The 25,331-nt window shown below is 49.6% G+C and overlaps 1 protein-coding gene across 6 annotated transcripts in view; it reads left to right on the top strand.

Moving 5' to 3' along the window:
• HIVEP3 (HIVEP zinc finger 3) overlaps positions 1-25,331 on the top strand; it is a 497,332-nt gene that overhangs the window by 317,929 nt on the left and 154,072 nt on the right. For 5 of the 6 annotated variants that reach the window (XM_057500094.1, XM_036892764.2, XM_036892761.2 and 2 more), the window contains one exon: positions 15,655-15,735. The exons of the other annotated variant lie outside the window; for it this stretch is intronic. The gene's annotated coding sequence lies outside the window, so the exon portion shown is untranslated. The remainder of the gene's footprint in view (positions 1-15,654; positions 15,736-25,331) is intronic. 6 annotated transcript variants of the gene reach the window in all.

The following is a 25,331-nucleotide window of genomic DNA, read 5'->3' as shown; positions in this document are numbered from 1 at the left end:
CTCCAGACACAGGTCTGGGTACCTCTCTCAAGGGAATGAAGTCCAGAATTGTGTGCCCTGAGAGAGCAGGATATAAGGCAACTAGCTCTCCCTAAGAGGGAAGTCAGCAAGGCCAAAGCTCGGGGTCAGGGGCTGGCTGTGTTCTGTTGCAGTAAGAGCAGTTGTTGAGGAAACCCACCCATTTTCCACAGTGTGCTGCTTGAGGTCTGGTATCTGCTGCTGACACTCAGGCAGCCAGAGGAGGAGGAGGACCCTGTGTCTGAGATTCAGGGAGAGGAGCCAGACACTAGACATCTGGCCCAGCCTGGCTTCCTAGAACTGCTCTGCTCACATCTCCCCACACTGCCCCAGCCCCTCTGGGCCCTGCACAGGTCTTCACTGCCCATAGGATAATGTAGCCTCTCAGCCTGGAATTCGTGGTTCTCTGACCTGGCCCTGCCCAGATCTCCAACCTGCCTTCTCCCAACCCTCCTACAAGAACTGCAGCTGCAGCAGGGCCAAGAGCTACTTGCCCAGTGCACTGTGAGCAGTCTCCTTACCATGCTTTACTTGCGCCATACTGTCTGCCCAGAATGTCCTCTACTCCTCCTCCAGGAAGCCCTCCTTGACCACACCCACCCATGAGACCTCTCCCTCATCTGGGCTTCTCCAGCTCTCCTAGATGTGCCTGCTACTAGGGAATGCTTGGAAATTAATTTGTAGCTGCCCTATACATGGTGGCACCCCAGCCTGTGTGAAGCCCTGTAGGCAGGGTTGCAAGACAGTGTGGATGAGGCGGTATGCTCTGTTCACCTTGGCTTGATCAAAGGAGGTAATGGCCTTGTAAACCATAAAACCCTGTCCTGCCGTAGCCCAGGCCTCTTAATCCCTGGCCTAGACTGACTCTTGCACCAGCATCCCCTAGATCTCCCTGATGCCAGGTTATGGGACCCATCTAGCTTCCCTGCTCTGCCCCACAGGGGTCTTCCTGAAGCATAGGTCCACCATTTCTCTACTCCACACCCCCTCCTTGCCCATGGGTTTCTGGCCTACTGAGCTGTTCCCTGCTTTCAGACCCCCCAGTGCTTTCCCACCTCTCTGCCTTTGCTCAAGTCACTCCTTCTGCCTTGAATCTCTCTCCCTTCCCATCTCATCCTCATTCTATTAGACCTCCCTCTTTCTTCAGAACTCCCTGACCCCTCCAGGAACATCTAAGCACTCTGAGGGCCCTCGCTGGCCCTTCTGTGTGACGGCGCCTCCCCAGCTGTATCTATTCCTCACTTACTTGCACAGGTGCCCCTTGGCCTGCAAGGTTGGCTGGATGTAGAGAAGTGCTGAGACAAAGCTTTCTCCTGGTGCATGGTGCTATTTACTGAGGACATTGTATGTGCCAAGCCTGGTGCCTCACTTACTTCAGTTCATTGAGGCCCAATCACAGTCCTGAAAAACAAAACAAAATGTCTTTTTACCTAAGAAAGGACCCAGACCAGAGCCGCTAAGGGCCTTGCTCGAAGTCACACAGCAGTATGCAACAGAGCTGGCATGGGGACCCTTGTTGGGCTGATGTCACAGCTCTCCTCCATATTGCATAACTGTGACAGAGGGAAAGATAACAGATCTCTTTCCAAAACATGACTGTTAGTAAAGTACCCTGGGGATTTTGTTTGTTTGTCTCTTGGCTGTCCTGTTCTTCTGTGTCTCCCATGGGTGTTTGCTTCTTAGCCCTGACAAGCAGCTGGTTGGCATACAAGGGGCCATGATCCCCATCCACCTTCCTGTCCCTCTTGAGGCCATTACCTCCTTTGATCAAGCCAAGGTGAACAGAGCATACCGCCTCATCCACACTGTCTTGCAACCCTGCCTACAGGGCTTCACACAGGGAGACCTGACCTCCCAGGCCACCTGGACCCAGGCTCCAGACTGAGGTTAGACTTTGTACTTCTCTCCAGGACTCCTCAGAAAGCTGGGGCCACCCTGTGCCTATGTCTGCCCCAAGCTGCCTTTCAGCCCTGACATCCAGGTTGCAGATCAATAAATCTGTCTCCTGCTCTTCTCTCCCGACCATCTGCTTTCCTGGGTGGTCCCCAGGGAGTCTGCCAGGCTGGCTGAAGCTCCCAGGTTGGAGAGAAGAAGCTATTTTGGAGCCATCTGTTTGAGAGGTGCCTTCGGCTGGGGTTCCACAGTTGATGGATGCTGCCCAGGCAGTGGGGGGCTGCCAGGAGGGGACAGCAATTAGGGGATTAGAGGCACCTTTCTCTTTAGGCTCAGGGCCAGGATGTGCCAGCGCTCCCCCAGTTTGGGCAGACCGGTGACATCCCTCTTTCAAGGGAATGAAGACATGTCATCTTGGACATGTCACTGGGGCAGATGGTGCCAGAGGGAGCAGGAAGACAGTCTGAACCTCACCACCTCTCCCCCCACCACTCCTTTTAAAACACATGCACACACCCTTAAAATGGGTTGCCAGTGACAACCTGGCATATCATCTTCTTTTTATATTATTCTTAGCCACTCTGTTGCCTTAGCAACTGAACAATGCTTTTAAATATAGCAGTTAATTTTTTCAGCTCCAGCAACAAAGTTCTGATGCTGTCCAGAGGGCTGGCGGCTGGTGTCTCTGCCAAGGGCAAAGCCCTCCAACCTCTCTGGCTACATGTCAGCCCCAGAGAGTGAGCTGGAGCTGGGTGTCCTGAGGCTGCAGGGACCTCCTGTGTTCCCCAAAGAACCTGGGTTCTGGAATCAGCTGACCCCCGGAGCCCTTGCTTTTCCTCCCGGAGCCTCAGTTTCTTTATCTGGTTAATGGGGGTGATGGTATCTGCTCCACAGATTGCAATGAGGCTTAAAAGAGCTACAGGAGGCAAAATGGCATGTGGGAAACACTCAGAAAAATATATCTCTGCTTCTTTCTCTCTCTCCTTCCCCTCCCCAATTCCTTCCCTTCCTTTCTCCCTTTCTGTCTTAACCTCCCTCTTTCTTTTGCATTTTTCTCAACCCCTCCTCCCTACTGCCTTGAATTATTGATGTTAAATTCCCAGCCAGTAACATCAGAGGGTTAAAATCCATAACCAGCCTTCCCCTGGCCTCCCTCCCCCACCCCACCCCCACCAATCACCCTCCTTCCCTGGGCTGGTGAGCTCATCAGAGTCATTAATCATACATCACGGCTTGAGAACCCAGGCCCCTGTGGTCCAGCTGCTGAGCGGCCCCAGGCGGGAGGCAGCCCAGGCAGGATGTCTTCTGGAAGGGCTGGACTGGCTCTGAAGACTTGGGCAAAGTGGGCACCATTAATGGGAGCTCATGTGAGAAGGGGAGCTGACGGCCTACGACGGAGGGGCTGCACCAGAGAGTGGGGGTGGTGTTCCTGGGTGCTCTCAGCTCCCACCCCTTCCCCACCATCACCCTGCACCTCCCCCCAGGCCATCCCCAGGCTTGCTCACCACACACTCATTTCTCTGCATTCCAGAGCTCAGCATGGCAGGTCTTAAAAAAAACAGAGTTTCTAATGCTAGAAGCAGTCAAAACATGGCATGGGCTGCCCAGCAGGTAGTGAGTTCCCTGTCATTGGAGAGTTCAACTACAGGAGACACCCAGAGGGCAGGGTGTTGTAGAAAAGATTGTAGTACCAAGTTACAAACTGAATAAACTCAGGTCTCAACCTATGATTCCATAATGGAAACAATATTAAAATCACAACATAATTTTCCGGAACCTTATTGTCTTCATTTACAAAAAAAAAAAAAAAAAGAAAGAAAAGAAAAGTTAACTTGTGCAGGGTCAGGAGGCTGGAAAGAAGCTGACTCTGAATCTGTCGTTCTACCTCCCCCATTACTCTTCAAGCTCAGCTTTCCTGGCCGGAAGCTGCAAGGCGGGATGTTTATAGGGCAGCGACTGAGTGTGAGTCTGTGCTGAGCCCAAGGCTGGAGGTTTGGAGCCGCGCAGGAGCCAGAGGCTGCTTTCCAGGCGTTGGCAGTCTCCTGCAGGGACCAAGGGCAGACGCAGGAAGAGAACAGGAGAGCTCTCCCAACTGAGGGAGCCCCGAGGAGGGAGCGATGCTCCGGGCTGCAGGCAGGCACAGCAGGAGGGAGCCGGGGCAAGGAGGCCGGTGCGGGTGCCTCTCAGGCCCACTGTGGGCCACAGACTCTTGTGGGCATTTTACACCTTTCTTTATTTAATCCTCCCACCTTTATTTAATCCTGCCCACCGTGATGTATGGCAGCACAGCATCCAGTTGACAGATGCTCTGCTGAACTGTCAAGGTCACACAGCTCAGAAGCGAGGGACCACGTGTGTGTCTGATACCAAAGCACTCCTGACATTGGCGGGAGGCAGCAAGGGGAGGGGCCAGCTTGCTGTGCTGCGTGGCCAAGGCTCTGGCTGGCAGTGGCCATTGCCTGAGGCCAGTGTGGACAAGCGGAGAGCCAGAAGATAGTGGCTGAAGGCACCTGGCTCTGGCCTCCACCCAACCAGGCTGCATGGTAGCGTCATCCCCTAAGAGGATGAAGGGAGGGACAGTAGCTATGGGCGTAAAGGGACTGCCATGCTGGGCAGGGGGCCAGCTCTGGCCTGCGAGACAAGAAGCCTGGAGCAGTTCCTAGCCGTGTTGCTGATTCTCTATGATCCCCGAGGCAGGTCATCTCAGTCCCCTGGCCCCCCTCTTCACTCAGAAGGGCAGAACAGTCAGCACCCTGCTCACCTCATGGGTTAATATGCCTGTCATCAGGAGCACCAGCCTGACCATCTACCTAAAACATCAGTCGGTGGCAGGTGCCCACTGTCCCCTTATCCTGCTGTATTTTTCGGTATAGCATTACATTCCCAGACATTCTGTCATATACCTCTTCATTTATCTGTGACTGCCTTTGTCTGCCATGAGACTGTACGCCCAAGGCTGGAACTGGACTTTGTTCAGGGCTGTGTCCCCAGCACCTAAATAGTGTTTGGCATGTATGAGCGCTGAGCACATTGGTGAATGAATGAACGGATGTGTGCCCCATGGCATTAGTGTGGCGTGCCTCCTTCGTGCTCCTGCAGCCCTGTCCAGGCCTCCCTCTGGCAGTGTCTGTGCCCTACACTGTGAAGTCCCTGAGGCTGAGCGTGGAGTCTAGCCTGGAGGAGGGGCTCAATGAATGTTTGTTGAAGCAGTGAATCAAAGCACTCTTCCCCCAGCCTCAGTTTCCCCATTTGTACACTGTGAGCATGGTCACCTAGAGGCCCTTTGAGCACCCTCCCTCTGTGATGTTCTGGCATTTGTAACCCTGTGGCTGGTATTTCTGCACCTGCACCTTGGTGTGTCTGCCGCCCTGCTGCTCGTCCTGACTCTCCAGGGTCGGTCACTGTCCAGAGCCTGCCTTCCCCTTGATGAGCAATTAAACCCCCAGAATAGCCCATTGTTCAGAATCAGGTGTCTGGACCCTATATTTATCTCCAGTATGCCGAGTGTGCTCGGGTCCCTGCCAGCCCAGTGAGCATCTTGTCAGCCCTGAGAGGTCGTCTCTGGCATCAGGAGAAAGCAAGCACCAAGGGGAGCAGGAGCCAATGAGGAAAAGGCACGAAGGGACCCAGTCTTCCGAGAGCCAGGCTGACAAAGAAACTTCATGTGTCCGCATGAAGGCCACACAAGATTGGTGTTGTTGGCCCCATTCACAGCTGGGGGATTGGAGGCTGAAAGAGCCCACCTTCTCATGGAATTGCCTCAAGCTCGTGGCATGTCTCAGGGACGGAGCTGGCATCTGAACACAGACTGTCAAGCTTTTTCACTGTGCCACTCAGCCTCCCCTGCGTGGAGGGTGATGGCCCGCCAGCACCTGCCCCAAAGCTATTGCCCAGGGACTGCCCTTGCACAAGTGACAGCGGGACCCAGCCTGGTGGATGCCACCATGGGGTCTACATTCACTAATAACCAGGCTTGATTTACGGCCTCTGCTTGCTCCCTGCCCCCCAGGCCCTCTGCTTCTTCCAGGTCCTTTAAATCTCATGTCCTCCGAAGGGCCTGACAGAAGCCTGGAGAGCTATGGAGTGAGAGAGGCTTGGGACTTGAGACCAAGCAGGCCCTCGGAGGCAGCCCGGGGATGGCAGCAGGAGGAAGGCAGCCCAGGCCCACAGCACAGCAGAGGCCAGAGGGACAGCTGGCTCGAGGCTGTCAGGGGGACACCCAGGTACTGCTGCTCAGCAGCCATGAGACCTTTGGCAAGCTGGTGTTCAGCTCCCTTATCTGTAAAATGGGAGTAATGATAGTAGCTGCCTGGTGACCCTTTCTGGGAATTTGATAAAAGAATCCACATGCAATTCTCACATGAGCACCTGTCAGGAGCACTTGCTTCATAAGCCACTGTGAGCCACCATCATGTCACCATCATGCACAGTGGTGGCACTGGGAGCTCAGGCTCAGGGTGTGGGTCTGTGCCAGGCACTGGACCAGGACTGAGGAGTAAGGTGCATTCTGGGCCTTAGGAACAACACAGAGACACAGTTCCTGGAAACAGGCACAATATTAGAGCAGGAAAATCCAAGCCAGGGTCTCTTTTGGTGATTATAATGATTATAAGAGGGAAGATTGGTTTGAAAATAAGAGGTAGGACTAAACTTGCAGGGAGTGCAAGGGACCCAGCTGTTGGAACATGAGAGCTGCAGGAGAGGAGAGTCAGACCCTTACTGGGGATTTAAAGTTAAGGCCATTCCGTGTGGCCCTGAAGAGCTGATTCACAATTTCACATATGTTCCTCCTTTTGAAGCAGAACCATGGAATGTCAGAGCTGGCGTGACCTTAGAGATGATGCTGACTGCCAGGGTCATACAGCAGGTTAAGAGCATGCCCCTGCTCTTCTCTGTGCCTCTGTTTTCCTTTTGGTCACATGAAAGGGGTTCATTAGATGAATTTTTAAGAGCTTTTCAGCCCTGAAAATGACCCGTAAGGACTATTTCTGGGGTTTGCTCAGTGTTAGGGAAGGGGAGGTGGGACAGGAAGAGTGTACAGCTGAGAAAGCATGAGGAGGAAGCCCCAGAACCCCTGGCTGATGCATGAAGAACAGGATGGAGAGGGGAGTGTTGGTCCCACTGCTGGCCATCTCTCCGAGGCACTAGGATTGCTTGCACACCATGGAGCTCAGATTGGCATGACCCGGAAATGTCACCAGGGCCCTCTCAACTCATGATTAAGATTGCTTCCTGACCTAAACTCCTGCTGGTCCCTGACTTCCCTGCCCTACTCCAGGCACTGTCCCTCCAGGGTGCCTGTCCAACACCTGAGCCACAGCAGCCAGAGTCTCATCGTGCCAAGGGCTGGCACAGGCTGGATTTGGCCTGGCTGCCCAGAGCTCTGCATCTAGCATTCCTGTGGGTGATGACAGTCAACGGGGAGTGTCTGCTGAGCTGCAGCCTCTCCCAAACCTTGCTGTCTTGGTGATCCTACAACACTGGGCTCACTTCTTCCTGCCTCTGCTTCCCTGCCTTAGGCTCTAATTCTCTGCAAGGGTCAGAGCCACACATGAACTCCACACCCTGAGACCTGACTTGCTGTTACTGTTCCACCCAGACTCCACTGTTTCCTGTGCCCCCATGCTGTTGGCTGGCTTCTTGCCCTAAATGAAGAAAACTTCTAGGAAAGGACACTGCCATCCTTTTCACTTCAGTGATTGCCTGCTAGAAGTTACCTCTGTGCCCCCATGTTTGGCCCTGCTTGGGCCCATCACAAGCTTACCCCACTCTCTGGCTGCTCCCTTCTCCAGACTTCTTCTACCTGCCACTGGTCCTTGATGCCACATCCCCTGTCTGAAGCTCTGGCTAGGTACTGGGAGGCTTTGGGCTGCAGGTAACAGAAACCAGACTACAATGGCTTAAATTATAGGGGTTATTAATTCCAGAAGCCTGGAGGTAAAGGCACTTCCGAAGCTGAGTAACCCAGCAGCCCAGTGATATCAAGGATCCACACACCCACACACTTCCCAACCATGCCCCCTCTGCCAACCTCACCACCAAGTCAGCATCCTCTCACTTAAGGTCATAAGATGGTCCTGGGGCCATGTGCAGACATGACGGTGGGTGGTGCAGAAGAGGGACATCTTCCTCCAAGTCTCTTTATCAGCACGGAGGCCCCTTCCCAGAAAGCTTGAGAAAGACCTCCCTTAGCTGTAAACTGAGAGTAGTAGGTCCCACTAGCCAGGATCAAGTCACACACCCGTGCCCGAACTAGCCAGTTGAAAGTGGAAGGAAACCACCATTATGGGTATGGGACTAGTCATGGCTTAGCCCCTGGGCCTGGGGAAGGGCAGGCCCCAAGGAAAGCAGCCTCTGCTGGCAGACAAGGAACAGGGGGAATAGCTATTGGGGGGCTCCTAGTATCTGGGTGCCACAGCACCTGGTTCCTTGTACCAAAAGAAGCCTTTGTGACGTCTCTCTGCACCCATTATGGCTCTTTGGTGTAAGCCACAGAAGCTGACTTTAGAGAACTGGAGCAAAAAGAGATTAGGCTGGAAGGATAATGAGAATCTCACAGAATTGACAGGAAGGCTGAAGAACCAGACTCAGAAAAGGATCCAGGGCCCCTCAGGGGAGCAGAAAACAGGAACTAATCTGTGGTGGTATCATCCTGGCTGCAGAGATGATAGATTCTGGGGCTTCAAAAAGAGCATCCAATATGCCTAGCTCAGCCTGAGGCCCTCCCCTTGGCTGCTGGAAGGCAGGGAGTCTTGGTGTACTGTTCACCAAGACCAAGAGAGCTAATTCACCAAAATGACATTAGGGTCGCAATAGAGAAGTAGAGAGATGGGGTGTGGAGTAGCCAAAACCCAGTAACTGCCACATGTTGGTGTGTATTGCCTGACCCCTAGACACAACAGAGATGGTGAGATACGTGTCCCTCATGTGGAGACAAATGATGCACAATCTTATCTGCCTGGGCATGGTTGCTCTGAATAGGAGACACCTGAGCACTCTGTCAGGTTCCCCACAAAGGCAGTTCCCCTATGATGTCACCCTAATAGGCAGGGGATTCTGTTAAGTCCTTCTAGAGGCTTCCTGAGCCACTCATCTGGGGGATGGCCCCTCCTGGCTTCTTTCTGCTGCCCTACAAGTTCTATCAGCATGTCTTTTGTTCACCAATTACAGCAAACTAGTGTTAGTCCCAAACATTCCTGAGTGTTTCTTCAATACTGCATCAATCAAAGGTTGACTGCCAGGTTCACCATGCCCCTGGGAGGGCAGGTTTTGTGCTTGGCCGGGTCTATTGCTGCAATAGCAAACCGTTCTGTGCACTTACTGTGAGGCAAGTAAGGTACTGAGCACTTGGTATGCAGTATTTCATTTAATCTTCCCTGCAACCCTATAATATGGCTATCATTTTCCTTTTTTTTACAGACTAGGAAACAGGTTTGGAGAGTCCATAACTTTGCCATGGCACAATTAACAAGTACCAGAGCAGTATTCAAATGTGATCCAGAGCCCTTCCCACAATCACTTCCCTACACTGTCCCACACCCCACTGCTAACAAGCTTTGGGTTCTTCCTGCTTTGAACAGAAATGGGATATGAGCTTGGTTCACACATTTGTCCTCTAGGCTTATCCAGCCCCACAGAGACCCACCTCCACTCAGGCCTCAGCCGTCACTGTCAGCCTTCAGTCTGCTCTAGAGCTGCCAGCCCCAAGGTGTCAAGTCCATTTTTACCCCACCAGGGCCCTCCATGAAAGCACTATCATGAGTACAAACCCTGTCTTTGCCCTGATAGCCGTGTCCTCTAGAGAAGATGGCTTTGCCTTCTGTAGGCACACAGCATCCTTCCGGCTGCTTTTGTCAGTGCCCTCAACCTGGCAAAAAACCAGGGACTCTACAGTCCCCTGAGGGAGGGTCCAATGGAGCTATCTGCCTCTGGGCTAAAAAAAAGCCCCAAAGGCTCTGCAGAACCCCGTCCGGGGCAGCACCACCCAGCTTCTACCAGAGCGTCCCATCTTTATCTGTCTTACACACGAGTCTTTGATGTAAGTTTTATTTTTCTAAGAGAAGACTCTGCTGAAAATTCATGAGTCTGTTGGATATGCTGATACTTTTTTCCAATGAGGTTTTCATTGAACTGAAACTCTTATATCACCCTGGCCACTAGGAGAATTGTCTTTACAGACCACAGTTAATGTTCTTTCTTTGACTACATTTAAGGGCCAACAACCAGGAATAGCCATATATGCAAAAACACTTTAGCACATTGGTAAAAAGTAGAGAAAACTGTGCACTGTGTTGCTCAATACCCTTTGAAACAAAGACCCTGGATACCAAGCCCTCTCAAAAGTCTGGGCCAGGAGAGTTTGATTTTCCTAGTTCCCTGGTTCTTTCCTACTACGGATAATAGAATCCATCTTGTTTTACTCTTTGTCTTGGCTACTAGGACACCAGAACAACACACTCATCTGGGCATCTCTCTTTTTAAAACATGTGTATTTTTCTGTTATATAATATTTGTGTATCTCTCAAGAATTAGAAAATAGGAAAATATACAAGAAAGCAAAGAAAAATGGACTCATTGTGTTTCTACTCCAAAAACTGTCAATATTTTCATCAATCCCTCTGTTTTCTTTTCTTAATGTACAATTTTCATTGTAGGGTTTTTTTCTTTATACACTGGTAAAATCATCTGGTATATAAAACTTTGTAACTTGCTTTTTGCAACCTGATATCACATTCAAAGGATGCATATTCCACCAAGTAGATAAGCAGTGAGCAAGCTTGTTCAAAGGGCCACATAGTAAATATTTTAGGTTTTGGGAACCATACTTTTTCTATCCCAACTGCTGCACACTACTGATGTAGCACAAAAAGCAGCCACAGACAATATGTAAATGAGTGAGTGTGGTTGTGCTCTTAAAACTTTATAAAATTAGGCTGCCGGTGGGATTTGGTCTGCAGGCTGTAGTTTGCCAACCCCTGATACATATGCACTCTAGTTTTAATAGACCTGTTCGCTATTTTTATGTGTAAGCACATAGATCTGCTTTCAGTATTCAGTGTTTCAGTATTATAAATAAATCTGCATGGAATTTGCATAGGATTTTTTCCCCTTAGACTATATTCCTGGTAATTGGGATGACTGTGCCCTAAAGTACAGATCCTTGTGAGACAGAGCTTCTGTGAATGGTTTGAAACTGCTTTCCAAAAGCACTCTGCCAGCTTTCACTACCATCAGTGACATGAGAGCACCCATTTCCCCAAACCCTGTGTGCACTGGGCATCGTCCTTGAAGACACTTCCAGCCTCCCTGGCCCCTTTACATCTGGACTTTGTTTTTGTCTAACGTTTTGAACCTTGGTCTATACTTTTATTCTTTTTTATTCCTCACATTCTTTTTGGAGGTAGGCAAGATATAAGCAAACAGGGGTCAAGTTCAGGGGGCCAGGGGAGCCAGGTAGGTATAGTCCCAACAAAGGTCCAGTGTGGGTGGCACTGGCCAGAGGGGCTGACAGCTGTCCTCCGCTGGGTGAGGGACTTTGAGGGGCGGACACTAGAACTTTCAGAGCCTGCCTCACTCTGGGTCAGCCAGGGGTGGGGAGATGTGCACACCTTGGAGAGAAAGGAGCAACATGGTGGGAAGGGAAGAAAGCGGATTTGGGAGTCAAATGATGCAGGCTTCCATCAGGTTCCATGTGTGTGAGCTTGGGCAATCAACTGCCAAAGCTGTCATGAAAATTCAACATGATCTTTAATATTAGAACTTCACACACTGCCTGGCACGTAGAAGGGACTTAATGTGTCTTTGTTAAGTTGAATTTCCTTCAATGTTAGGGTCTTAGGAGTGAAACAAAATAGGTCATATGAATATTTTTTAAAAGAGAGAGTATGGACCTGATGCATCCCAACTGGTGGGCCTTCACAAAATAGTTGCTGGACGAATGAATGAATGAAACTTTAATGCTCAGCAGCTCCCGGTTTGTCACTTGTTACTTATATGATTTTGGGACAATGCACTTGCTTCTCTATGCCTCAGCTTTCTTCTCTGCAAAATGGGCTTAATGAATAAAGATATTTATGTACCATTCACAGATGAGGATACTGAGGCCTGAGTAGCTAAATCATTTGTTCAGGGTCTCACAGTTGGTACCTGGTGAAGATCAGGGTGTCCACCTGCAGGCTGTGGTAAGGATGAAATGAGGCAAGGTATGTGAAGTTTGTGATTCAATAAATGTTTGCCCCTTTCCATAAGCAGACTGTCTGGCAGCCTGAGGGTCTGCGTCAGGGAAACTGAGCACAGGGGGTCTGCAGCCCTCACAGCGACTGAGACCATCTCGGAGGCAGCTGCACACCAGCTGTGAGTTGTTGGCACTAGCGATTGGGAGGAACTCTCCAAGTGGATTCTCGGGAGACCACCCTTCCCAGCGGGCCATTCCCCAAGCAGCTGTCTCGCCTCCACAGAGCCCAGTCTACACTGGGGCCAAATAGAGAAGTTGCCTTTTTGCAGCAGCTTTTTGGCCCAAAGACTGGAGCCCAGGTGATTCCAACAAGCCATCTCCCTACTAGAGGGATCCCAAGCCCCTGGGAGGGAGTGCACTGGAAGCAACACAGTGCATGATGCGCTGGCCGGTAGCATGGGCTCCCTCACGGTTGCCGCTGTTGACTTTGTCAGGCTTATTACAATGTCACTACAGACCGGGGCTGGGTACAGGGGGCTCACCTCCTCCAAATGACATTTAATCAACCCAACATCCCTCAGGGTAGGTGTGAGTGTCCTCATATTACAGATTAGGAAACTGAGGCACATACAAGGAGACAAGGACACAACTAGTGAGTGACAGCATGACAGTGTGAGGACTTGAATTTGAATATCATCTAGAGCTCATGTTCTTCGCCACTAGTCATATATGCTGCCCTTCCCTGGGTGCAGAACCACCTGGGAAGCAGAGAGGGCTTTGAGCCCTGGGATAACCAATCTCCCTCCTCCTGGATTCGGCTGTGACCCAGGACCTGGGGTACCCAAATTCCTTGGGGCCAGAGCCCCAGCTACTCTTTTGACTTGCTCATCCATGCTTGAAGCACAGCAGTTGACCTCTTTCCAGGGACTATTTCAACCATTCAACAATCCAATAAATGTTTATTAGGGTCCTTCCACATGCAGCGGTTGCATCATGGGTAATAACTACAGCTAAACCTTACGATGTACCAGGTACTGTTTCAGACACTGTATGTGGATTAGCTCATTTAATCCTCCCAACAACCCCATAGATAGCTGCTATTATCCTTTCTTTATAGATGAAGAAATTGCAGCACAGAGAGATTAAGGAATTTGTGCATGGTCCCACAGCTAATGAGTGTCAGAGCCAGAGTTTGAACCCAGGCAGTTTGGGGTCAGTATCCATATTTTTAGCTGCTCCCACGTTGTTATGGTTCTCATAGTCCCTGCCCTCACAGAACTTACAGTCTCTCTTTCCAACAGGCATTTTAAAATAGCACCAAAGTGATTTAATTCAGTTTTGTTGGCTAAGAAGTGAACTGCTCAGTGAAAATGAATGATCCTGGGTTTGTGAAGTGCTTGACATCATGGGGCCAGTGGGATGGATTCAAGGTCATGAACTGGACCTTGATCTACTTTCCAACTTGGCCTTGAGTACTGTAGGCCCTTGTCAAGTCTTCTCACTTCTCTGAGCCTCCATTGCTTTATTTATAAAATTGATTGTCAGTGCCTATTTTACCTGCCTCCAAGCACTTTTGTGATGGATAGAAACAAGATTGCAAAATAGGGAGGAGAAAAAATGACTAGGGAAGGGTTTGTTATTGGAGCAAAGTGAAAATTGGTCAACTTGATGAATGAATGAAGAGTCCCAGCAGGCCTGCAGACTGGCTCCCTGGGTAACAAATGGCTCCATTCAGGGGATCTTTAGGGTTTTCAGGGTCCCATCAGGGCTCAATCCTTGGCCATGTCCCATGCTCCTGTCCTTTGAGTTATTTTGCATCTGATTTTGGGTGAGCTTCTAAGACTGTTTTAGCAAACACTTATCATGCCTGTTGGGAGACAGGCCTTGTGCTCCACTCTGTGGGGAAAAGAATTTGGAATGGTCTTGGCCCTCAGGCTCCCAGGCTAGGAGGAGAAATGATAATAATAATAATAATAATAATAGTAAAATAATACCAACAACAACAGTAACAAGCAATTATTGAGCATCTACCACGTGGAAGACATTGTGTTGAGTTTCTATATTCATTATTTGATTCTTCCATGAATCCCTAAAACAACTGTCTCATTTTACATATGAGGAAACAGATTCAGACAGATTGAGTAACTTACGCAAGTCCACACAACTCCAGTTATAGGGCTGGGTATGAACCCCAGAAAGAAGATTTGGATACAAAGAGGGTAGAAACTACTGTGTATCCTACTGGAGGGGCAGGACAGGCTTCTTGGGGTTCAGAAAGAGAAAGGAAGCAGGATGGTGGCAGTGGCAGCGATGGCGATGGTACTAGTGATGATGTTTATGACGACGGGGGTGCTTGTGACGGTGAGAAGTGTGGTGAGGAGGAGGATGGCAGTGATGATAGTCCTGTGGTGTCCATTTGTTGAGCTTCTGCTTTATGCCAAGCACTGACCTGGTGCTTTCAACTAACTCATTTCATCCCCATAACAACTTCCCAACATCAGGACCATTGTCTCTCTGTTTTACTCATGAGGACCCTGCATTAGAGAAGGCTGAGTGGCCTGCTCTCGGGCATACATCCCATCTGAGCTGGGTATGAGCTGACCATGCCTCACGGCAGAGCTGCCACGGTCCCTAACCTGTGGGCCATGGGGCCAGGCATCTCAGAGACACTCCATAAGTATCTACTGAATGAATTTGGAATGCTCCCTGAGGGGTCAAAACCTGAAGCCCAGAAGACATAAAGAACACATCTCAACTGAGCAGATGTAATCATTATTTAAATATATGTGATAGTGCCGTGATCACTAAAATACAAGTTAATTGTAAAGCATATGTTCATTGTGTTTTTTGTATTACTCTTTATTTTCCCAATGAAAAGATAGTTCATGTATAGTTAGGAGGAGTTTTGAAACATATTGTCACACAAAAGGAGTCTCTTTGCTGAAAACAGTGGGAAGCATCTTGCCACCATGCATGGTGTCATGCATGGCATCGAGCATGGCATATGTGAAATGCTTTGCCCAGTGTCTGGCACAGAGATCACTCAGAGGAGGGAGGGTGGGGATTGGGAGCCTGTGGCATTTGTCCTGGATCTGTGACTTTCTTACTAGACATGAGCTGTCACTCAGTGACTTCGCCTCTGTGAGCCCTGACGCGGGTGTAGAATAGCTTTCCCAAACAGCTGTTGAATGCTTGTGTGAACGCACGGATAATGAAAGAAGGAACGAGTGAATCATGGTGACCGGTACTCACGACACCCATGGGGATGCTTTTCCCGAGGCGTACTTGAAAGTGAGAGTTTCTGGGCCTGAGAGTGGAAATAGTGTGCAGGAGCTGCTGACTTCAGACTTCCTGCTCTGTGAGTGGGGTGTGAACCTGTGGACATCCCCGGGGGTCCCTGATCTGGACCCTGTGGTGAGCATGCTGAAGGAGAGGTGGTGGCTGGAACCTGGCCCTGAGACCACTCTCAGCGAGGCTGTGCTCACCATTTTTGGGTGCATTTTTCAAACTTACATGAAAGTTGACAGATGGCAGTGGTATGATATTCTCACTTTCTCTACTTCCCACAGGCCTCCCTCCAACACAATTCTCTAAGCTCTTAGACATCTCTGACACATCTCGGCCATGAGACCGTGGCTGGCTTCTGGCAGGTAAGCTTCCCCTGGCTCTGCCCTGCACCCCAGGACACAGAGCGCTCTCTACACAGTCCGAAGGCCACTGGGCCATGTTTGTGCGGGGTAGGTAGGTGGGAGGACTTCAGCCTTGGTAGGAGAGTGGAGCCTGATACTCTACTTAGACTTAAGGAAAAATCTACCAAACATCCAGCTGGCATTTCTGCAAGCGGCAGCATGTAGCGATGGGCACACAACCTGGGAAGGAAGCCGGGGAACTGTTTCTGACCCCAGGTCTTCCACTACTGCTCGGGAAAATCTCAAGCAAGAACCTCTTTTTTTGTCTCTGTTTCCCTGTCTGAAAAGTTAGTGAATGGGACTCAGAGAACGGGCCATAAGCCAGCTGTTCCAGGCTCTGGCCAATGCTAGGGAGTGTAGGAGGGGCAGTGGAGACACCACTACAGCTGTGTAACACTTCCCTAGGACTCGACTCATGTTTGCTTGCTCCGTGGACCTCACATCTATAGAGAGCCTGGACTGGGCTGTGTGTGCCCATGTGTGTGCGCATGTATGCATTTGGGGGCAGGAACTGTGTCGCTTCTAGCAAACTCTGCTTGAAGTCAAACTCAGACATGGACGGTCACCAGCCCCACACCCACCTTCTCGTGGCTGGACAGCATACCACAGTCACTGTGGCTGCAGTGCCCAGATGAGAAGGGCAGTCTGCCCACATGCTGAGAGCATGGGCAGGCCTGAGGCAGAATACGACTGGGGGACCAGGTTCACTGAACAGCAAGGCCTTCCTTAGAGCAGGAGGGAGTGTGGGGCCAGAGCTCGTGGGCAGGTCTACGGGGCAGGCTGCCCAGGGAATGAGGCCTAGAGGGTGCGAGGCCCAGAGATGAGTGATGCAAGTCTTTCCTATTAAGAATCTTCTCATCTGAGGGAGATGATGTGCAAATAGCCATAGTACAGGAAACCTGTGAAGGCAGGCAGGGCCTGTTCTGTCTGGGTTTGGTTGTGGGGTGGTTCAGGGAAGACCATTTGAAGGTGACCCTTGAACTGGGCTTTTAACGATGAATAGAAGTTCACCAGGTTAAAAATGGAGGGTATTCTAGGCTGAGGAGACAGCAAGTATAGAGGTGGAGTGGCTGGGATGTAGGCACAGAGAAGGAGTAGGTGAAAGCAAGGCTGGGAGAAGTAGGCAGGCCTTTGAATGCCATGCCAAGGGGCTCCTGCTGGGCCCTAGCTGATCAAGGAAGGGAGGTAGACGGCTCCGTGGTGCCAAGAGAGGCCTCTAGGTCCTGGGGAAAGGCCAAGCACTAAGAGGAGGTTCTCATGTTAGGACCTATGGAACCTGAACAACGGGGCCCTGGGCAGGATGCCCCTTGCTGAAGGGTCTGTGGCCCCACTGCAGCCTTGCAAGTCTCCTGACGCAGAGCCCTGCAGGCTCTCTGGGGTCCCTGTCCTGTGCCCAGTCCTCTCCAGTAGCGTGCTGCTGGGCTTGCCATCAAAACCCCCTCTTCCATGCCTCCCACCTCCCCTCCTCCCTGCCCTTCCCTGGGGTGGCACCCTTGAAGCAGTCAATGCCATTATTAAGGCCCCTTTCAGCCCTCTTCTCTCCACTAAATCAGGACAAGGTGGCCCCTGCCCTTGTTTTCTGTGTGACTGGTAATTCTTCATAATTTTATACTTCTACAGTTTCATCTCCTGGCAGAACTCGAAACGCTTTCACATCTGCAGTCTCACTGGAGAAAGAGTGGGCTTGGGGGCCCAAGAGCACTGGCTTCCAGCCCTGCCCCGTCATTCCCGAGGGGAGCAACGTAGTAGGTCTGAGCCCACGGGTTCATCTCTAAACTACCTGCCTCTCCGAATCTAATGCCAGAGCTCCTGTGAAAGGCCAGCTCACTGGGTGCCAGCCAGCCAGCCAGCGCTTACCTTCCATGCTTCTCTGCCAGCTCGTGTCCCTGCCAGCAGCGGCCACCAATGAGCAGTGGTGGCCTAGACAGGCCTGTGAGTTTTTTGGTTCAAAAGGGAGCATGAACAGTTAGCATCTGTGCCTTAGCAGCCAGGCAGGACAATTGGCTTGATTTTCCTATGAAATGTTCATTTAGCAGAACTTTCCTGACACCCTCTCTGCTCCAGGCACTGGTGGACACTGGGGCCCAGAGGGGACATGGAAACGAATAAATAACAACAACTGCAAGAGAGGAACAGCACTGTGGAGAAGGGGGCGTGTGAGCTGGCCGTGGGAGGGTGGAGGGATCTTAGGGGTTTGTCAGATCAGGAGGACTGCAGGAAGTGGGTGAGGGCATTCCAGACAGGTGGACCAGCATGTGCGAAGCCATAGCCATGGGAAACAGCCTGGCAGCGCGGGACATTGATGGTGATGTTCTGATGACTTGCCCCGCTTGCTCTCTGTCACAAAGAAGCATTCAAGGAAGCCCAGAGCCTGCTTCTTGTCAGCTGGGGAGAGTCACACCCAGGGCTAGGATTCATGGTTTAGGAAGAACATCATTGAGTTCCTTGATAATGCTGGCAGTGCGCAGGTAGCAATGAGCTTCTGAGGCTTTTCTTGGTTGGAGTTGAGGGCATGTGTTATCCACAAACCTGAAGTAGTCCTGGGGATGTTCTTGCTGCCTTTGTGCTGAGAGTTGAGATAGAGAAGAATAAAACTTGGTCTGTATCCCAAGGACAGAGAGGGAGGTGGACAAGCCCCAATGCCCATGCTACACAGCTCCTGATGCTCTACTGGGGGGCAAAGTGCTGTGGGATCATCGAGGAGATGGCAGCCAGACAGCAGGGGGCATCATAAGGAGGGAATCTGAGCCAGATGATAATAATAGTTATAATAACTAATAATTATTGAGCACTTACTGCATGCCAGGCACTATTCTAAGGGCTTCATGTGGATTTATACTCCATCTGCACAACAACTCTGTAAGGCAGGTACTGTTACATCGTCTTTTACAGGTGAGGAGAACTGATGCACAGAGAGACTGAGAAACTGTCCCAAGCACACACAGCTGAGAAGGGGCCTTGCCAGGTTGAGCCCAGGCAGGCTGGCCTCAGAGTCCACGCTTGAATGACCTAGGATAGCTTAAGCACTAAGCCCTGTCTAAAAACTAGAGACACTGACAGTGTTGGGACCATGTCTGTGCTCTAGCACGTGGAGGCACTCAGTAAAAATGTGTTCACTAACAAGAATGCAGAAATGCATGGATGAACTGAGCCCTGAAAGAGCTGCGGCAGAAAATGGGGGTGGGGGCAGGCACTCCAGAGGTTGCAGCTGGGGCAAAGGCCCCCGGTCCAAGCACTTGGTGTTACCTTGAGGCACTGCCAGGTCTGGAGCTCTGAAAGGCTGGAGGGGACCAGATAAGGGAGAGTCTGAATGGCAGCCTCTATGGCTCATCTTCCCTGTTCCGAAGGCCTGACACTTGCCCACCTTCCTCTGAAGTCCTGCCCTGCCTGCCCCACATCAGGAAAGGGAGGTTGCTGTGCTATTTGTGTCCCCACACCACTATTTGTCACCCATTCCCTCAAAGGCTTCTGGCAGTAGTCTCCCCAGAAGTAGGAGGGGCATACATCACTCAGTAGGGGCTCAGGAAAGGTTCAAAATTTGCTCCTGTAGGAGATTGCTTTCTGGATATTTGAGACTTCAAGGAGCAGGTGTTTTTCAAAGACCCTGTCTTCAAGCTCAGTGGACTATGGATGGAAAATGGGGGCTAGGACTTTGCTCTGGGGCTTCCTAGCTGGGCACCCTTGGGTAATCAATTTAATTCTCTGTACCCCAGTTTCCATTTCCATAAAATGGGGATAAAAAAATGACTACAGAATTAAAGGGGGTCAGGTGTAGGGAAACTGCTCTCTGGGATCAGTCTCAATGAAAAGTAGTTTCTCAGCTTCCTGCTTTGCTTCTAGGGCCTCAGTTTCCTCCATAAAATGAAGGTTTGAAGAATGTTGATCTCTAATGCCAGCAGCCTTGACATTCTAGGATTCAAAGCTGCCAACACCAGTGGATTAGGTCCATAAATCTATTTACACACACAGAGATGCTATGTGCCTTAAGCATATACAATGTAATCATTTTTATAAACACAAAATACCTGTTAAGTTATATTTAATATATAAATATACAACTTACAATTTCTTTGGTTGTGTTTCCTTGTGCCTACAAAACTAATACATACATGGTGAGAAAATGTTGACAAGAACAGGAAAAGGAAAACTGCACCCACTATTCCACATTTGAGACTGAGATAGCCTCTTAGATATTCAGTGAATTCGTCTTCCACATTTTTTCTCTGCACATACACAGATTTTTAAAATATATATTTGGGATTAGAGTCTGCATTCTATCTTTTAAATCAAGCTGAGCTATTGAACCTGGCCTCTGGGCAGGGCTGTCAGCCCCGAGCCCGAGAGGAACCGGAGGCAGCTGCTGCCGCAGCTGTTGTGTGCCTGCTCCCCCACTCCCGCCCGGGCGGCTGGCCGGAGGCATCTGACCTTCGGATGGTCTGCGTCTCTGGCGGGTGCACATTCTCTACTAATTTTAGCTTGGGCTCTCAGGCCTGCTGGCTTTGGGGCCCACACATAATGCACGCCTTATGTAGACAGCTGCCAATGGTGCAGGAGGCAGGGTCCCACCTTAAAATGTTCCTCAGGGCCTGCAGTCCTCTGCTGTCAGAGAACAAGCCGGCTCCCTGTTCCTTCCCCCACCAGGAAGGGGCCGTTGTTGATGTTCATGGCCCAGCAGGCTGGACGCGGTAGGCAGGTGGTCCCCCGAACACATGGGTGATTGCTTCTCTGGACGGGGTCGTGTTTTCACAGGCTGTGCTTTATAGCTGGAACAGCTGAGAGAGACTTCCCAAGAAATTGCTGGGTGTTGCTTCCCAGCAGGGCAGCAGGGAGTCTGAACTGCCCCTGCGGGAGCCTGGAGAGCCTTGTGGAGCTCACCTTAATGCTTGCCCGTGTCAGGTATGTGCAAATGTACAATGACCTTTGATACCCCATTTTGTCCCGATGGCAGCCCTGTGCATTGGGTGACGGTGTCTCAGTTTACAGGCAAGGGAACTGAGGCTGAGAAGGGAAAGTAATTTGCTCAAGGTCACCCACAAGTCAGTGGCAGGAACTCAAACTCAAAAGGAATGTGGGGCTCTTTCACTCCAAGTCCACGGGGCTCTCTGTTCCCTGGTAACATATAGGGGAGCAGTTCAACCAGCTGCATGGCCGTCCGCTCTGTGTTTCCTTATGTTGGTATTATTTCTCCAAAATGAGATACTTTAATGTTCATCTTAAAAATCACGTATATTTATTGAAAATAAATATACCTAGTTGGCCTGTTTCTAAAGCACAATCTGATCATGGGGACTCTTGCTTCAAGTGCAAGACGACTGCTCACAGGATGAAGCCCGCATGCCTTAGCCTGATGTCCAACCCCCACAACTTGCCAGTGCTGGACACCCACCTCCCCCTGCCCATCTAGGCTCCCTCAGCACTTAGCATCTCTATCATGGCACCTAGGTAGGACTGGGAAATTTTCCTTAGTATCTGCTTCCTGACCAGAATGGAGCTCCCCAAGGCAGGAGACCCGTGGGCTGCTCATCTCCACGTCCCTGGGGCCTGCCCAAGGCCAGACAGTGTCAAGCCCAGGAAATGTTTTGGCCCCCAACTCACATGAGAAACTGGAGCTTTAATCCAGGCTTAGAAATACGCCAAGGCCTGCCCAGCAGCTGCCAGCCCAATAAGGAAGCGGCTGCTTGGTTGGACTTCTGGGAGGAGGCTGCTGGGCCAAGTAAAGAAACTCCAACCCTGGGTAGGCTGGGAGGAAGAAGTGGAAGGGCATCCCCCGACGTGGGCTGGAGACAAATGCCTCCCCCCATAGCAAATCTACCTACGCCATCCCTCTGCTCTCCAGTTCCTATGGCAACAATATGGCTTGTGTCACATGTCCCCAGCCCAGACAGTGACCCAAGTCTGATGTTCTTCAGAAATAATCCATAGGCATCAGATGCTGCTGTGGGGAGGAAAAGTTCTCCAGGGACTATCTAGACTCAAGGAGGGCAGGGACCTTGCTCTCCAATGTCATACGTAACTCCTCTCTGGGCTGTGGTCCCTCAGCGTCCCAGGCTATGGTGCTCTGGATGTTATGATGTGAGAGGCCAGGCCTTCAGAGTCCTACAACGTCAGCTCTGGTGAGTCCTGCCACTTACTAGCTAGGGGCTCCATCCCTCTGAGCCTCGGTTTCCTCCTCTGCACAATAGGACTGTTGATACCAACTTTCAATGTTGTTGTATCTTAAAGGAAACTGATTTTCAAAATGTCTAGCAAAGCAGCAGGCTCACTGTGAATGCCTGCGTTCCTTCTGGAGGGCTCTCAAAGCCTCAAGAGTCTCCTGAAAAGGGCCCGGGCTGCTCACTGAGAGTGGCAGTCTCTGGGGAGAGGTGCTAGGGCACGTGGCTCATGGCCCATCAATCTAACAGTGACCACTTCTCCGATTCTCACATGGTCTTAGGGGTTAGCCGAGGAAAAAATGGAGGAGGAAACTTTTATTTCTAATGAAAGTCTCTGGAGAAGTGGATTTTGTGATACAGTCATTTCCCTTCCCTGTCAGCTTTCTAGGAAGATGTCTTTCATTCATTTGTTCATTCAGTTATTCATTCATCCCATAACCATCCCCATACCCTTGACTGCCTGCCAGGTACAACAAGAGAAACACGAGCAGGCCATGCAGGGATCTTGCCTTCCAGCAGCCCAGCATCTAACCAGTAACTGTGATTCAGGGTGAGAACCAGTGAAATAAAGAAGGCCTCATGTGATCATTCTCTGCAGGGTTTGCTGGGAAAGTTTCCATGACAAAGGTGACACCAAAGTGAGCCAGTGAGAAAGCATTAGAAGGAAAAAACTACAGTCTCCAAAGGAATAGGAGCATAAAATAGCCAAGGATAAAAGAAGGTATTGTGAACTGGTTTATGAATTAAACATCTAAATATATATTATATATTAGAGACAGAAAAGCAGATGATTCCTAGCATGTTATAAAGACAACCAGCTAGCTATCTGTAGAAGAATTAGAGACAGAAAAGCAGATGATTCCTAGCATGTTATAAAGACAACCAGCTGGCTATCTGTAGAAGAAAAAAGGAATAAAACCAGATCCACACCTCAGCCCTTGCACCAAAGTAAATTCCTAGGTGATAAAAAAGCATGAAACCATAAAGGTACTAGAAGAAAAAAAATAAGGGAGTATTCATGTCATATTGGGATGGAGAATGCCTACTTAAATATGAAACTGAATCCAGAATCATGAAAGAACATAGCTACCAAAAGCCCCATAAGCACAAAACATAATAACTGCCTGTGTAAGAAGGCAGCAGAGCACACTGGTCAAGAATGAGGTATCAGAAGTCAAAAGCCTGGCTTTAAGCTGTGTGACCCTAGAAAAGTTACTAAATATCTCTAAGCATCAGAGTCCTCCTCTGTAAAGTCCACATAACAATAATATCACTTTCACAGGCTTGTTGTGAGGCTTAATATGATAATACTTAGAAAACTCTTTCACAAAGATCTGGGCCCATAGTAAGTACTGAGTAAATGTTAGTTATTGTCACCAATAAGAATGTTCAACATAGTATTGTTTATAATAGCAAATGATGGGAAACAACCAACTTGGCTATCAGTAGGGAGCTGTTCATTAATAATTGAAGAAATGCTCCCAGAGATGCAGCCATCTGGAGACCTGTATTTATGGGCATGGAAAGATAACTTTGACATATGAATATATGACTTTTCTAAAGTTGTCAAAAAAGTATGGAAGATATGTTCCTAAATGCATAAAAGTATACATCTGTGTATCTAGAAAAGTATAGTTGATTCTTGTTAATCACAGTAGTTGTGTTCTATAAAGTCCCACAAATCCTGAATCAGTGAACACCAAACCATTGCCCCTGGGGAAATACAGCATTAGGTTCCTGCAAGCCTCTGGTCATAGCATTCTTGCCAACTGATCAGTCTATAACCTTATTTTATGTGTATTCTGTCAAAAACACCTTACTTGCTATGTATTGTTGATTCATTAATGTTGAACTCATGGCCAACAGCACATTAACTCATGACTGAGGGTAGCTTATCTAACACATGTATTTTCTCTGTAAGGCACAAGACAGGGAAATCACCAACAGAAAGCACAAAAATGAAAAAAACAGTCACTAAATAGACTGTTAAAAGGACACTTGTTTGTATCTAAGAGCTGAAACAAGAAGGCAGCTTCGCCTTTCTCAGCCCCAACTGGAAACATGCATGAGCTTTATGAAAAACTCAAATTTTTCGCCACTCTACTCATGACAGCCAATGACCATAAAAACACCATGAGTATTGGTTTGGGGGTTACAAATAAATTTCAGCAAGTAGGTGAAATTTGCAAATATAGAATTCATGAATAATGAGGATTGACTCTATGTAAAAAGGTGGTCGTGTTAATAATAGTTACCTGAGGGTCAGCATTTAAGGTGTTTTATCCCCTTCTTCTTTGTTCACATAATGCTTTATCATTTTTTAGTGAACATGTATGAGTAAAATCAGTCAAGACAATAAAGTTTTTTTTATTTTGGCAAGAAAAATTTGTCCCCGATGGCATTCCATCATCAAGATAAAAGTCAAACTCCTTAGAATTAAAAAACAGCTAATAGTTTTATCTATTGCTTACAGCATGCCACACAGATTTCTAAGCCCTTTACATAGGTTAATTCATGTACTTCTCACTAAAAGAGATAGGCACTATTAATATCTTCACTTTACAGGTGCAAAAACTGAGGCAAAGTGAAGTTGATAACTTGCCCAAGGTAACAGCTAGTGAGAGGCAGAGTCCAGATCTAAACCCAGGCAGACTGCTCCAGAATCCATGCTTTCAACCTAAATTCTGTGAGCTCCCGCTCAGTGCCGCTCAGCCTGGCAGTGGATTGCAGAGATGCCCAGGAGAATCTGGCCAGACCCTTGTCCCAAGATGCTTCAATCTAGATTGAGGGGAGCCACAGGGATGCACCAGGCCCTGTGGGTTCTTGCAAGAGGAGCCTTACCAGCCCAGCCTGGGGCTCAGAGAAACTGGTGCTAGCCAGCACTCCTGGCCCCCACAGTCTGGTTCCCCTTCCTTTCTCACCTCCTCTCAGGCAAACCCTCCTGCCCACCAGGGCATCCCACCCCAGCCCCACCCAACCACATCCTTGTCCTTGAGCCTGCCCTGCCTTCATACTCAAGGGCCTTCTGCTCATTCCCCGAGGCTCAGCTCAAAAGCTGTCTTTCTCCAGCCATTGGGAAGAAGCAAGGGCTCCTTCTCCTGATCCCCCCTCTGTTTTTGAACTACATGGCCATTATCTCTACTCACCTGTCCATCTATCCCCCTCTAATGAACTTGTCTCAGAGCTCTTTGTATCCCCAGCACCCAACACATTGCCTGCACATTTTATCTATCAATACAAGTGTGTTGAATGAATAAGAGGACAAACGAATGGGAATACCTCCGATTCTGAGACCTCCAGGGATCGAGGCTGATTGGGTTGCAGCAGGCTTGTCAGTGAGGGCTGTCAAGGCTCTGGAGGACACTGGAGGGCTGAACGGCCTGCCGGGAGCCTCTGTGGCCACAG

This window comes from Manis pentadactyla, chromosome 4, assembly GCF_030020395.1.
Source record: "Manis pentadactyla isolate mManPen7 chromosome 4, mManPen7.hap1, whole genome shotgun sequence".
Classification (NCBI taxonomy): Eukaryota; Metazoa; Chordata; class Mammalia; order Pholidota; family Manidae; genus Manis; species Manis pentadactyla.
Note: the sequence above shows the minus strand (reverse complement) of the source record. Positions and strands in the feature narration are given on the sequence as shown.